This window comes from Patagioenas fasciata, chromosome 2 (genome assembly GCF_037038585.1).
Source record: "Patagioenas fasciata isolate bPatFas1 chromosome 2, bPatFas1.hap1, whole genome shotgun sequence".
In the NCBI taxonomy this organism is placed as follows: domain Eukaryota; kingdom Metazoa; phylum Chordata; class Aves; order Columbiformes; family Columbidae; genus Patagioenas; species Patagioenas fasciata.
This window is the reverse complement of record NC_092521.1, coordinates 106,346,892-106,361,832: the sequence shown is the minus strand read 5'-3', so window position 1 is coordinate 106,361,832 and position 14,941 is coordinate 106,346,892. Positions and strand designations below refer to the sequence as shown.

Here is a 14,941-nt window from a genome sequence, read left to right as displayed (position 1 = left end):
CAGCCTCTCCAGTATGAGAAAGGCCTGACTGGACTGAATCAAACCGAGGACTACCAAGCTGGTCAGGAGGCAGGAGTATGTGACCTGCATGGAGAGGCTGAAGGCACTGGATTTGTTCAGGCTTAAAGAGAGAATAAGAGATCTTACTGCTGTCCACAACTACCTAATGGGAGGGTATAGAGAAGACAGAGCCAGAGTGTGCTGTAGAAGGAAGAGAGGAAATAGGCATAAATTGAAACATGAGAAACTATGACTTGAAAAATAAAAAATAACTTTTACCATGAGGGTGGTGAAATGCAGGATGAGTTTGCACAGATATGTTATAGAATCTTTAATGAAGACTTTAAAAACTTAACTAGATGAAGTCCTGAGCAACCTTCTCTAACTGGACACGTTTGGAGCAGGCAATGGGACATCAACTCCCTGAGGTCCCTTCCAACCAATATGATCCTACAATTCATGGTCAATTTAAACAAGCTATGCTCTTAACTCAGTTTTGTCCTTGAGCTTTAACAGTTCTTTTTCTACATAGCTGGACTCAGGTAATGACTGGGGCTTTTCATTCCAGAGTTCCTAGAAGATTGTAATAGAGCTGGCAATATTCTGTCATAAGGGTGCCAAACACATGGAGAGTCCTAGAAGGGTATGGGGAAGATTCATTTCTTTATTCTTGAAGACATAAAGGTAGCATATGTAGATGCTAGCACAGTAGATGAATGACACTAGAAACTGGTCTGGAGCCATATGCCTTGTGCTGTTGAGCTTGGCTTCCCAAGGACAGGTCTAGGGGCATAAGACAGCCAGGAAGCAGCAAGTTTGGCTAAGATATGGGAGGAAGAAAGCAGAGGGACTAACACGTGTGGTGGGGAACAAAGGCTCACCCTAGCAGCCCAGGTGTGGATTCCCCTAGCATGCCTCAGGGTCATGAGGTACTCAGAGAAGGTAGAGCCATGGAATGCAGAAAATGTTGCTCATCCATTTTCTGCTAAAAGGGCAGAAAATTGGGCTCTGGAATGAGACATGGATGGAAACAGTCTCACAGTGATGGCAAAAGACAGCAAAGCAGGACAAAATGAGGAAAGGGACACGTACACTCAACAGTATTTCTGAGCATATTGCAACCAGCTATACTCTTCAAAAAGAAATAGAGCTGGCCCAGGCATTTGGTAAGTGTAAGCAGATCATTCCAGTGGCACACTGAGGGACGAGGTTGCTTGAAAATAAGAATGGGAGATTTAGCAAATATGAGCTAATGACTGTAGACTGTGATCAAAGGAGAAATAGGCGGGTTATACCTGGAATTCATGGTTGCATCAAAGCTCACAGGTGAAGAAGTTTTGCATGGTAGGCAACGGGGGGGTAGGTGTGAGATTGAGAAGGTCTGTTTCTCCAGGCTCTTTACATGATGTTTGTTACACTTTCACAAAGCAATGTTGGTGAAACCTCCCTCCTCTGCCAAATGTGGGGTGGACCTTCAACCCGAGTTTGGCCTGCTTCAAAGGGTGGGCAAAGTCACAGAGGAGTGGATGGGAAAGCCAATACACGGAAGACTTGGGAGATCTGAGAAGTTCACTTTGCAGTGGGCACTAAGTTCCCTGACAGATTAGCCCAAGAGAGTGCACAACATGCTTGTTGGGTTAAGTATCAGAAGGCTTCTAGGTTTTAAGGTAGATAGAGTGCCAGGTAATAGCATGGAGTTAAAACCAATTGAGGAAAAAAAAATCACTCGGTTCTGTGACGATTTGCCAGTAATAGGGGAAGAGAAATTGTCCTTAAGACCAATAAGTATTAAATGCACCAGTGAATTCTGGGTGATCACCACTTGTCCTCTAACTAACTGTAGGTATAAATTCTGTTGTCTTCTATTCTGTTCTTGCAGAGCAACCAGAGATGATAGATTGGATTCTTTGTTATGGTCTGTGAAATACTGTTTGTTTGGCTAAGCATCTTCAGTGATTGTTCCTGTGGTTGTAGAACCTGGCTTACAAAATATATTAACATTTTGACTACTACTGATAAACCCCATGTGATTTTAATCTATTGAGATTCAAGTTACAAGATTGGGCACAGTACTTGCTCAACAGCTTGTGCAGTCTTCAAAGCAGATGAGTCCGGTGCTATAATGTACAAATTCAAAAGAATTGCTTGTGTCACACATTGTCCTAAAATTGCTTGTATCTTGCAGAACAGTGCAAAGCCCAAATGCTGCCCCAGGAACTGCCATAGTCATCCTGGTAGCTTGGATACATGGGTCTCTTGGTCAGACTCACAGGATTAGGCTCTTTGCATGGGGCAGGGCTTGCTTGGGGATTTCCTGGTGGCCTGCTAAGACTGGGCATAACCCTCCTGCATGTTCTAACTTGTTCCCCTGTGCGTTTAGGGCTAGGGGGACAACCCTCTTACATTGCTATCATTACTGCTAATATTACATCAACTGAACCACATAAAATCTGTGGACAGTCTATAATACAGTGGTCTTGCATGAGGGTCACATCATAATCGGTAAGGAAAAATGGGAAAGGTGTACACAGGCCAGTATTTTAGGAAGGAAGAAGACAGCAGTGTACTAACTTGCTCCAGCAGCTAGAATGTGGTCAGACATGAGCCATACATGTGGATAAAGCCCAGCCAGAGAAGGCAAAACAGAGATAAGATTTTTTCAGTTATGGACAAGAATACATTTGGTGAAGCTGGTATGTTCCAATGAAATTAGCCCGGTATCACCTGGTAGAGGAGTGGGGTTTTGGTTTTGGCTGTGAGAAAGTTAAATAGAAACAGCAAAGACAGCACAGGGCTGGCCTGGCAGACTAGACAGAAAGAGAGAGGGGTATGTCTTGAGTTGTTACGGAATAATGGCATGCAGTGGACCGATCTAGAAACAGATATAAATAGAGAATATTCTAGCAGAGAGAAGAAGCAGCAGGTCACACAGGTAGATGTGGGCAGCGAACCCCCTGGCTGCAGCCATACTTTACAGACCACCTCTACTGTTCGGTTTTGATCAAATTTCAGCCCTGTGAAGAAGTCCAGAGCTTGAGCTGTGACTAAGGGTCAAATGACACTGAGGAGAGCTGAAAAAGCGTTTTTAGCCTCGCAAAAAAGCAGTGGAGTCTACATATTGCAGGAATACCAGAGGACTGGCATAGGCATAACCCTGCACTGAACTCTAGAGGGATCATGTTATAGTCACAGCTGTAACTCTTCTTCCTCTCTTCCCTGCCCTCAGATCAAGGCTGCATCTATTCCCTGACTTTTCCAGGTTTCCCATTCTCTGAACTAGACAGAAGTCACCCATTTCTGTCCATTCAAGCCCAAACAAGCTGTATGCAGTTATGACAATTTATTCCACCCAGTCTTTTCGTACATAATCTTTCTCATGGGCAGTTTATTTCACATATGTTCAATTTTTCTCTTGTTTGGTTGTGAAGACAGGTCTTTTTCACAAAGTCTGTGTTCAAAGGGGCATCTTGCAGCAGTTTCTCAGTTAATTGAGCAACTTCTGACTCCTTTTTCTGATATGACTTCCTGCTGCCTATTTCCTTGACTTTGACAGGATGAACAATCAACTCTGGCTAAGGAGGTATATGGTATCCTTGTTCTAATCCTATAAGAATTATAATGAGATTAATAGATCAGGGTCTATATATATATGTATACACATATACGTGTATATATACACACTTTATAAATACTTTATATACATATATATCAGGTAATAAATCCTACAGTAACAGTCATTTTTTATATATATGCCTGTAATATTGAAAGGAAAAATGTATTTTTACAGGCAACAGAATCTCTAGAGTGAGAGTGAAGTGACATAAGACATTTATTCCCTCCAGATAAATGTTTTGTATGTAGCAGAGTGATGAACTGAAATAGTGGCAAGTGCTCTTTACAAGAACACTGTACATCTCTACAGAATTTTAAGATTTTAACATTAAAGTTTTAACTACATTATCTATACCTTTAAATTTTGACACCATCTGTCATAGATGTGATTCCCCCCACCACATTCCTACCTAAAGGTATAACCAGCTAAAAGTAAGTATATTCTGCAAGTGTGACTTGTTCTCTTTAGGATGCTGTCTTAAGTGATTGCTAGCCAAAGTATTCTTTTGTCAGTATGGACTGTACCTCCACCAGGAAGACCTGACTGAGATAATTCTCTGGAAATATACAGGGTGTTTAAAAAAGATGGACCTAATATCAAAGCAGTATATTTCATGATGGCAACATGTTATAATTACACAATTCATTTGTGTCACCTGAGTGCCAGCTACATTTTCAGAAGTGCCCTTTATGTGCACTGGGACATCTCCCAGTGTTGCACTTGTGGCATTACTGGGAATGACAATCTGTGTGGGCAGTTGTAGAGCTTCCCCCACTCTCAGTTTATCAGTATTTGTGTAATATAGTGATTGCAAACTGGGTCCATCTTTCTGAAACACCCTGTATATTAGAAGAAAAAATTTAAAGTCCCTTTTGCTATGCTCCACGAGCATCCCTCCTGTTTACATAAAATGAATCTTGTTTCAGATATTTTAAAATAATTGGTAAAGAAACTATTCCTCCCAAAAAACAAACAAACAAACCCTAAAAGATCACTAGGTAGAAGGAAGCATAAATCAAGATAACAGCTGCTTGTTATGTGCAAAAATTGGGATGGCTGTACAGACTTTTAAATCCATGAAGTCTAAGGTTACAGAGGAAGCTACTGGATTTTGTGCAAACTGATGGACTTCAGAAGCCTTTAATTTCCTCCAGGACTGAGTCAACAGTTCTTTATCTGGTTCTGGCATCCAATCAGTGTTTTCCTACTAGATTAATTGCTCTTTAGTGCTCTGTATTATCTATCTGCAAAACTAGTCTAATACACTTATCTGGTCACCTTATGCCCTTATTAATAGAAAATGGTCTGAGCCACGTTCTTCATTTCCTGGAACAAACACATTTGTGATTCTCCTCTGCACTTGTTTAAATATGCAAGCATCAATTCCAGCATTTTGAATTCTGATTCAAATACTACTTTGTCTTCTGCCACATACCATTATCACCACATCGAAACCTTGTTTTTAAGCCCAACCACAACTTCATGTAACTCTTCCTCTAAATTACTGTGCTCTCCCGCGAAATTTCACTTGTTACTCATTCTACCCATTGGAACACCTCTACTTTTTAATGACATTTTTTCACAATCCTGGCAAACACATGTTTGCTTTACTGTGCAACAGGAAGCAGATCACATTTCTGCTGATCAGTTTTTTGGATGAAAACAGTGTTGATAATACAGGCATGTTTTAGTTACTGCTGAGCAGTGCTTACACAGCATCAAGGACTTTTCTGCTGCTTAGACTGCCCCACCAGTGATTAGGCCAAGGGTGCAGAGAGAGCTGGGAGACGACACAGCTGGGACAGCTGACCCCAACTGAACAAAGGGATATTCCACACTATATGATGTCACGCACAGCAATAACATCTGGCCATAGAAGGAGGAAGGGGTAGGCTGTTTGGAGTTACGGAGTTTGCCTTCCCAAGTAACTGTTAGCATGATGGAGCCTGGCTTTACTGTAGATGGCTGAAAATCTGCCTTCTGATGGGAGGAGTGAATGAATCCCAAAACAAACCCCTTTGCCTTGGCAAGAGAATGACAGTTTTCATCCATTTTCTGAAAATAGAAGGACAGAGTTGTGTAAGAGGTGGCAGCTTGATCATAAGACCTGCCTTTACTGGAAAAAAAAATATGTTGGACTGGATGAAGAAAGATACTCAGGGATAGGAGAGAAAAAGCAAGGCTGTTCAGATAGTGACTGTACGGTCCCTGTCTTAACAGATGTAAAATATATGGGTGTCCACTAATAGCTTTAAAATTGTTACATAGAGTTACTTGACACAATAAAGATAATTTTGTTAGGTGCCGTGGATTCAATAAAACATTCAGTCGATACAAGTAATTTGCAACCTGTTCTTTCCTAATTCTGGCCAAATTTGACATAGGTGTTTAATTTTGTTAGGCATTAGCAGACCTTTTCATTTCAAATGAAAAAAGTACACAAGTACTGAATACTTAATTTTCTGTGCTGACCATTGGTTGAGCTGCCTTTTACCGCTAGTAGGCTATTTTTTTTTAACTGCTTAAATCCTTTGCTAGCATTATCCACTTCGCACACTGGCCTTAACTGGATTCTGTTTCTAGGAGTAAGTTGGTGGGCAGCATAAATTACTTTCTCGTGATTTTGTTCATTAAATTACAGTCAATTTCAGTTAAATCAGCTTTGGTCAATTTATGTCCAGGTCCATATTCCTTACAACTCTGAAGTGATATTTTAAACAAAAAGGGTATTAATTTTATTCTTTCTTCACCCTCTTCTCTATACTCCATCTACTAACTATTCCACTCCATCTATTAACATTAACTGATTTATTCTGTTGGAACATTTAATAAGGTGCCCCAAAGTGTCACTGCTGAAATCAATGATAGTATACCTTGGCAGCTCAGACATATGCATACAGTATCATCTGTCTTTTCTATCCATTGGGGTCAGTTCTGAAAAGCTCTTCTGGGAATCCAAATTCACTAAAACTTGCAGACTCAAACCTATAAGCTACAGAACACTACACATTTTTCCTTTCAAAGTCAATTATTTTTAATAGATCACCACCTAGTAAGGACACAGAAATAATTTCTTTTATTAGTTTCATTGTAGCACTCTCTTAGGAATAGTGGAGAGGGTGGTTTCTACTTAGCTACATTTTAAAAAAAAAAGAAAAAAAAAAAAGAAAAACATAAAACATGCACATTTTAGCTACCAGTTGAGAACTAATGACCTGGAACTCTTCTGGCTGTTTGCGCTGAGGCACCAGACTCTCAATATCCATGACTTACTCAGTTTGACTTCAGAAAACCACTGCCACATGAGCTGCCTAGCTAGGGAAAACAATGCCCTTCTGTTTATGCTGTAAAAGTTCAAAACTTAAAAAAAGTGAAAAACTTGGAAGTTCAAAATTAAGCATCATTCCCTTTGCTGAGGCCATCTTCTTGGCTGCAAACCAGGTGACATTTCACGAAGAGTTACAAGGCTTTGCTCAGCCCCCAGCACTTTCACACAGTTTCCTGACCTTCCATGTAGAAAACAGTTCAAGGCATAATGTCCTAAATGAAGGTGAAGCTCAAATCAGGACTTGCCTTTGCATTACAGCATAGGCATTTATTCCTGCAAGGCAAAACTGGCTGATGTTGAGAGCTTATCTCTAAAGAAAATCTGTGAGAACAGGTTGTTGTAGAGACACAGACAGCTTTTCTAAAACCATCTCCTAGTCAGTTAGCTTGCAGCACGTAGTCTCTAGATAAGCGTGATCAAAGTCCATGGAGCAGGCACAATCTAGCTTGTTTTCCTGGATTCTACCACAGCTGTGTTTGTCACTGAATTAGTTAGATTATGAAAACAAAAAAATCTTCTAAAACCTGACTCTCTTTCCCGTGCTCTTTGGTCATCATTAGATGCCATTGCAGCCCCAGTTGCCTCACTGCTTCAAATGTGGGTGAAAAATTCCATTTGGTTCTTGGTTGGAAAGGTACTGTTTAATCATGTTTTACTTCCTCAGCCTATGCTGATAACCACTGCCCAACTGTATTCCACTGGATGATAGTATACAACAATACAGGGGCATATGATTAAAAAAAAAAAATCCACAGAGACTATGTATTCTCAACTACTGTGAAAACTGTGACTTTTAAAAAACAGAAAATCTAATATAGATATGAGGTTTTGCATTTATTTGGTTGAACACAATTATACAAAGGGAATAAAATTATATTAATTAGTACTTCAGCATCACAAGCCTTATTATAATTTTAGTCAATGATCAAATTTGAACCTGTAATTGTAGCCATTGCAACAAGTTATAGAAAGGCCTCATTGAGATTAACAGTTTTCTATCAGTTTGCAAGCTCATTAGGTTGGCTAGCTTTCCCCATACATAAAAGATATTTGCTCTCTTTATTGAGAATTAATTGGACAGTTTGCTACTACGGGTCATAAACTTTCTGTTTACATCTTTATCTTACAGTCCTCCAATAACTGAAAGACAGCATCTGAGAAAAAACGCTAGATAACTCTGCCTCTAATTGGAATACAAAAACATGAACCTAGCAGAATCACCTTATAAGCAAACGGGGAGATATACTTACAGTTATAGAATTATAGAATCATTTTGGCTGGAAAGAGACCCTCAGGGTCATCAAGTCCAACCATAACCTAACCTAACCTAGCTCTAGCACTAAACCATGTCCCTAAGAACCTCATCTAAATGTCTTTTAAACACCTCTAGGGATGGTGAGTCCACCACTTCCCTGGGCAGCCTATTCCAATACCTGACAACCCTCTACATGAAGAATTTTTTCCTAATATCCAATCTAAACCTTCCCTGACACAACTTGAGGCCATTTCTTCTTGCCCTATCACTTGCTACTTGGGAGAAGTAGCATGCTACAGCCTCCTTTCAGGTAGCTCTAGACAGCATGTCTACAATAAGTTCTGCCCTCAGTCTCCTTTTCTCCAGGTTAAAAAGCCCCAATTCCCTCAGCTGCTTCTCATCAGACTTGTGCTCCAGACCCCTCATCAGCTTTGTCACCCTCCTTTGAACTCTCTCTAGTATTTCAATGTCCTTCTTATGATGAGGGGCCCAAACTGAACACAGTATTCAAGGTACGGCCTCACCAGTGATGAGTACAGGGGCACAATCACTTCTCTAGTCCTGCTGGCCACACTATTCCTGATACAAGCCATGATGCTGTTGGCCTTTTTGGCCACCTGGGCACACTGCTGGCTCATATTCAGCCAGCTGTCAATAAACACCCCCAGGTCCTTTTCTGCCAGGCAGCTTCCCAGCCACTCTTCCCCAGGCCTGTAGCACTGCTTGGGGTTGTTGTGATCCAAGTGCAGGACCCAGCACTTGGCCTTGTTAAACCTCATACAACTGGCCTTAGCTCAATGATCCAGCCAGTCTAGATCCCTCTGTATGGCCATCTGACCCTCCAGCAGGTCAACACTCCCACCCAATTTGGTGGCATCTGCAAGCTTACTAAGGTTGCACTCAATCCCTTCATCCAGATCATTAATAAAGAGAATAAGCAGAACTGAGCCCTGGGGAACACCACTCATGACTGGCTGCCAACTGGATTTGACTCCGTTCACCACAACTCTTTTGGCCCAGCTAGCCAGCCAGTTCTTTATCCATATCAGAGTACACTCATCCAGGCCATGAGCTGCCATTTTCTCCAGGAGAATGCTGTGAGATACGGTGTCAAAGTCTTTACTGAAGTTTAAGTACCCAATATCCACAGCCTTTCCCTCATGTACTAGTTGGGTCACCTTGTCATAGAAGGAGATCAGGTTGGCCAAACAAGACCTCCCTTTCATAAACCCATATTGACTGGGCCCAATTGCATGGTTCTCTAGTAAGTGCCATGTGTGTGTATTTGCAGCTTGATTTTATCACAGATGTTAGCAGAGAAGCATAGGAAAATCAAAAGGAAGAGAGATAAACTATAACCAACATCTGTGGGGGGGGTAATTTCAGTATTTTTAAAGCAATTTATTTATTTTTTTTAATGCTCTAGTCATTATCACCTGCAGAACATGTAAAATGGATAACATACTGTATCACTCCTAACCACACCTGTGAAGTCTCTATGTAGGTGAAATATTCTCAGCTGATAGTGATGAACAAGTTAGAAGATATAGTAATGTTCAAATAAGATGAATCCTTGATATTATTTAAAAGGCAAAAAAAAGGTCAATTGGCATAATATATGGAGAGGGAAAAGTGCCATCAGCTGATTCTGACAAATGCTTCAATCTTTTAAAGAGCCAATTTGTCCTGGTTTTGTTAAAAACAAGACCGTTTCTCTTTCAGTGATTTTTCTTTCAGCTAAGTTCTTCTAGGTGGCTGTATTTTTCTGAGTTTTAGCCTGCATATTTTTCCTAGGATGCTGTACTCGGTGCTGATAAGAGACCAACGGAATGCTGAAGAAGCTCGTGTTTAGATTTATTACTATGGTAGCTAAGAAAGACTGATACTTTTTCCCATGTTCTGTTGAGAGAGGGCCGTGTTTGAGGAGGGGTGGATGGAACAGGTGACTAGAACTGACCAACGGAAGTATTCCATCCCATAATCATCATACCCCCTATATAAGAGGGTGATCACAAGGGTCAAGCTCTCTTCAACCATGGCCAGCATCTAGAGAGGACCCTGTCTGTCTGCCTGTGATCTACAGGCCTCAGGCCCTGCATCCCTGCAACCAGGTTCTGGTTTGCTGTGAAGTCCCACCCATGACTTCCGGGGGCCTGGCCTGCACTTGCTGGAGCCGCCAGCTCTGCACACCCAGCTCCTGCTGCTGGAGTGACGCCAACTCCACATCAAGCACTTGAGACTGGTTTTGTGTATTTTGTATATATTCTCTATTTATTAGTAGTATTAGTAAAACCCTTTAAAACTCTTCAACTTGAAGTCTCTCTTCCTTTCCCCTTATCTTTCTTATCATCTTTCCGATCTAAAGGAAGGGGTGGTGGGAGGTAAAGGGGATAACAGGGAGTGTCTGCCATGGTTTATTGCCACCTTGCCTTAAACCTTGACATAATTACAAATAATCATGAACTACATTAAGACTATGTTCCTTGGCATTTAATAAAACACATAAGGAATTCAGGTGCCTTTGTCCAGGATGGAAATAGAGAAGACATACTTGTCTGCTAACACTGTATGTGCCTTGATTGATTCAATCAAGATCTGATTTTCAATTTGCAAAATTTCCTTAATGCTGGTATTTGAGCACCTTCACACATGAAGAATCAGCCTGTTTCCATAAATTCACTGCAATTCAGACAGAGCAGAGAAACAGCTAATTTTGCTCATGTCCTCTGAGGGGGCTCATCCAGCAGACATATTGAAGAACATAACATATAACAGCCAAAAGTTAATTAAAAACAGAAGAAGGGTCTACTTTTAGCATAATAACCTGTTATTTAGAGTACTCCTCCGGGTGGATTATAAACATTTCTTGCCTGAGGGGATTCAACTATGCTGTTCCTCTATCGCAAAACAATATCTTTAATGAGTATGCAAGAAGCTACTCCTTACCCTTTCTATTGAAACTATAGCACTGTCCAGCAGAGAACTCACTCTGGGGAGTGCATATATGAAACCAGACAGTGCTGCTGCTCAGTGATGAGGGGTTCTCACTGGGTAGAAGGGACTCCCAGCATTGAGTTGAGCATAGTTTCCCTTCAGAAGAAAAGCAACATAATTGGCTTTTTTCTGCCAAGTAGTCCATGTCAGCAGAACAATAAAACACAATTAAAGCAAAGTAGTATTAAAGCAAAAGTAGTACTAACTTCTGTTGTATTATCTTAATATTTTTTCCTGACATACATTTGATAACGTAAAGAACTCTTACATTTTTATAACATGCTTCTATGTTCTCCTCACTTACTGGGTGTTATGAAACTTGTTTCACAATTCATTTAAACCGTGGCATTGATTAACCTGCAGTGCTAATGTTGTGAGTCAGTATCACTGTGTCTGCCTGCAGATGCTATTGAGAGGCACAGGCTATTCATGAGGCATAATTGCTTTAAATATTTCCATGATGAGTGAAGTTCCCCCTCCCCAGTGCACTGGTTTAGCAATGGCACAGAGGAACAGGTGCACGTGAAAAGTATGCTAGTATACTATGCAAACATGTTGGTGTTCCTACCTTCATCCTGCAGAGAGGTTGTTTTTAGTCAATAATAGTAGTTTATTTAATCACTTCTGTAACTACAAAACTAGCTCCAGCTTGCACATACTGTGCAGCCAGAAAAATCTACTATGCATACTCTACCGGTGCATCTCTGCAGTTGTGGCATCTTTTTCACACCACAGTCTCTGAGCTCAAGGTATACATGAAACACTACGCCAAGTGGACAAGGAACACTGTGTTTGTTCTGTGACATATTGTTAAAGAAAGCACAGAAGTAATGAGAAAGTTAATTCTGCAAGTGATAATAAGCAATGGAACAAGGATGAACAGGAATTAGAGCTTGTAGAGCTCTAAGACAGCAGTGCCACAGCAGTATGTACCACAACAGAGACTTGGCTGATCTTTTTCAGAGGTGGAGATGGCTCTCAGTATGTAAACTAGCTTCATTATACCTTCACATCTCTTAATGTATTCTGTTGTTTTTGTTGTGTGTTTTTTGTTTATTTGGGTTTTTTTGGAGGGGGGGCCTTGGGATGGAGCAATTAGTAGAATATTCACCCCCAAATCCTCTCTTGTTAAAGGTCCAGCTGGATATAACTGGTTGAATTGGTGGTGTAATTGCTGCATTTCTATCTTGCCAAACAGAAAGATGGTGACGGTCCAGAGCTCTGTGTTTTCAGTGAACATCACAGACTGAAAGCTTTCCTTTTTTTTTTTTTTTTAACAAAACAGTCATGTAATGTTATGATTCCAGCATTGCACTTTTTTTGACACAGATCTATAGAATGTCTTCATCTTATTCTACTTCTGTTCTTTTTCTTTCTTATTCCTAGAACGGTACCACCAGAGTAGCCTGTCATTAAACCTGGCATGTATCACAACACTTCTTATCTCATGTTATTTGAAGTAAGTTACTTTTTCCAGTCCCAGGTCCTCATCATGCAAAAACTTTTAAGAGGCTCACAAATGGCAGCCCTCAGATTACAGTGTGTCCTTGTAATGGGTGACAATGCAGAACCCTGTATGAACTTACCATCCTTGCTCCATGGAACTGCTCCTCATTTTCATCAAATGGCTCTCCATGGTTATGACAGAGGAAACAGATGTGAGTTGGAAGAGGGAGCACTGCCTCTGTTCATTCAGAAGTTGTTTGGGCCAAACCTTCTCTTTCTTTTGCTCTTAGCTATTTTAGACAAAAAGAAAATGTATCAGGTTGAAGTAAAACTGAATGCTGCAATTCTAATTTCTCCCCACTAAACCTTTTGTGCATGCAGTATGACACTGTATGTCGGTTTTCATCTTTATCTTACATGAGTTTCTTTCAATAGATTTCTCAAGACACCAGATGGATGGTACTTAAAAAATGATCAGCTAATTACAAATTTCTTATCAATGCTCATATATGATACCACACCTCATACACTGCATGCTCTTCAGTCCTTGAAGAAGGAATTGTTATTTTTTGTATATGTCATAAAATTACATTTACTATTCTAATTTATCATTGTATCTAGTTCCTTAGTACCATTAATTTTGATAATAGTCTGTACCACAACAAAAGGAGCTTTAACAAAAGTGCACCAAAATATCCTTGCCTCTGCAGTTAACATAATTAACATACAGGAAATCCACTATCGCTAGCAAAGACATGATTCCAGTTGCTTTTTTGAGCTTGGAAAGTGGCACAGTGAGGATGAAGAGACACATCCCCGATACAGAAACTCCTTTTTCATTCAGTTACTGTTCTCTTTACCGCAGTTACACCATGGTTTGAATGGAGGTAGAACTGGAAGCCTATACCGGGTATCAAAATGTTACCAAGCTTCTCTCCCTCTGCTTTCCTTGCTGCCCTACCACCTCCACATCTGTCACTTTTGATGGCCGGAACCACTTTCCCCACGCCCTTCTTTGAAGTCCTCTAAGCTGTGGGACAGACTGTACTGTTAGGTAGACATCTTCCATCCCACTGAGGTATGTGACCCACAAACCCATCAGTTCCCTTCCAAAAGCGAGAACATGAATACAAACCCACATGAATAGTCTTTCTGCTCCAGCACTTCGCTGGGAAGATAGTAGAATAGCGGGAGACAAGAAAAAGACCCTCAGCTTCCAAGTCTGTTTTATCTACTTTTGGAGCAGAAATGCCTCCTCTGGTAAGGAAGTTTAAGGTAACCAAGAGCTATAGCTTACCACTAGTGCTACATCATTAATATTAAAGTTGATACACTGCTCATCTACTGACTCATAGAATCTGCTTCACTGAAGTGAAGGTCAGAGCTTACATGCTGACTCCAACCTGAATCATGGGGCCCTCAGCTGCCCCCTGAAACTCATGGCAGATTTCTGGGAACTATCTTCATCTCCTGGTAGTCCCAAGGCAAACAGTGGACTTTCTTCTCCTCTTGTCCAAAATGTGATCCGCAAAGCTCCTCCTTGGGCCTTCTGGATGCTGCCATACTTTTTACAGACATGGAGGATCAGAGCCCTACAGTCTACAGTTTCCTTCGGAAGATAGTTTCTGTCTGCTGAGGTCTGAAGAGCAGCAGCCAGGTGGTCCCAGTGCCGTAAGGATATATGCAAGGCAAAGTTTAAAACAGAGGAAGAATTTTCTGTGCCGAAACCCCATAGCTGAAGAAGCCCAGTGAAATAACTCAGGGTAGCTCCCACACATTCAGACACATGTGCACACCCTTCTGGGGCTTTTTCCCCAATGGCACTATGTCAACTCACAGGAGACACTTCATAGAATCTTAAATGTCCTGAGTTGGAAGGGACCCATAAGGATCGAGTCCAGCTCCTGTCCCTGTATATGACAACCCCAAAATTCACACCATGTGTCTGAGGATGTTGTCCAGTCTCTTCTTGAACACTGTCAGGCTTGGGGCCGTGACACCTCTCTGGGGAGCCTGTTCCAGTGCTCCACCACCTGAAGAACCTTTTCCTAATGTCCAACCTAAACCTCCCCCTGGCACATCTTCCTGCCATTCCCTCTCACTGATCGCCAGAGAGAAGAGTTCAATGCCTGCCCCTCCTCCTCCTGTGAGGAAGCTGTAGCCACCAAGAGGTTACCCGAGTCTCCTCCAGGCTGAACAAACCAAGTGACTTTAGCCGCTCTTCACACGGCTTCCCCTCCAAACCCTTCACCAACTTCGTAGCCTTCTTCTGGACACCCTCCAGTAGCTTTATATCCTTTTTATC

At 41.2% G+C, this 14,941-nt stretch overlaps 1 long non-coding RNA gene across 2 annotated transcripts in view; it reads right to left on the bottom strand.

The window, feature by feature from the left end:
- LOC136097872 (uncharacterized) overlaps positions 1 to 14,941 on the bottom strand; it is a 53,851-nt gene that overhangs the window by 38,681 nt on the left and 229 nt on the right. For both annotated transcript variants that reach the window (XR_011737646.1, XR_010650875.2), the window contains exon 2: positions 12,777 to 12,926. This is a non-coding gene — a long non-coding RNA (uncharacterized lncRNA). The remainder of the gene's footprint in view (positions 1 to 12,776; positions 12,927 to 14,941) is intronic.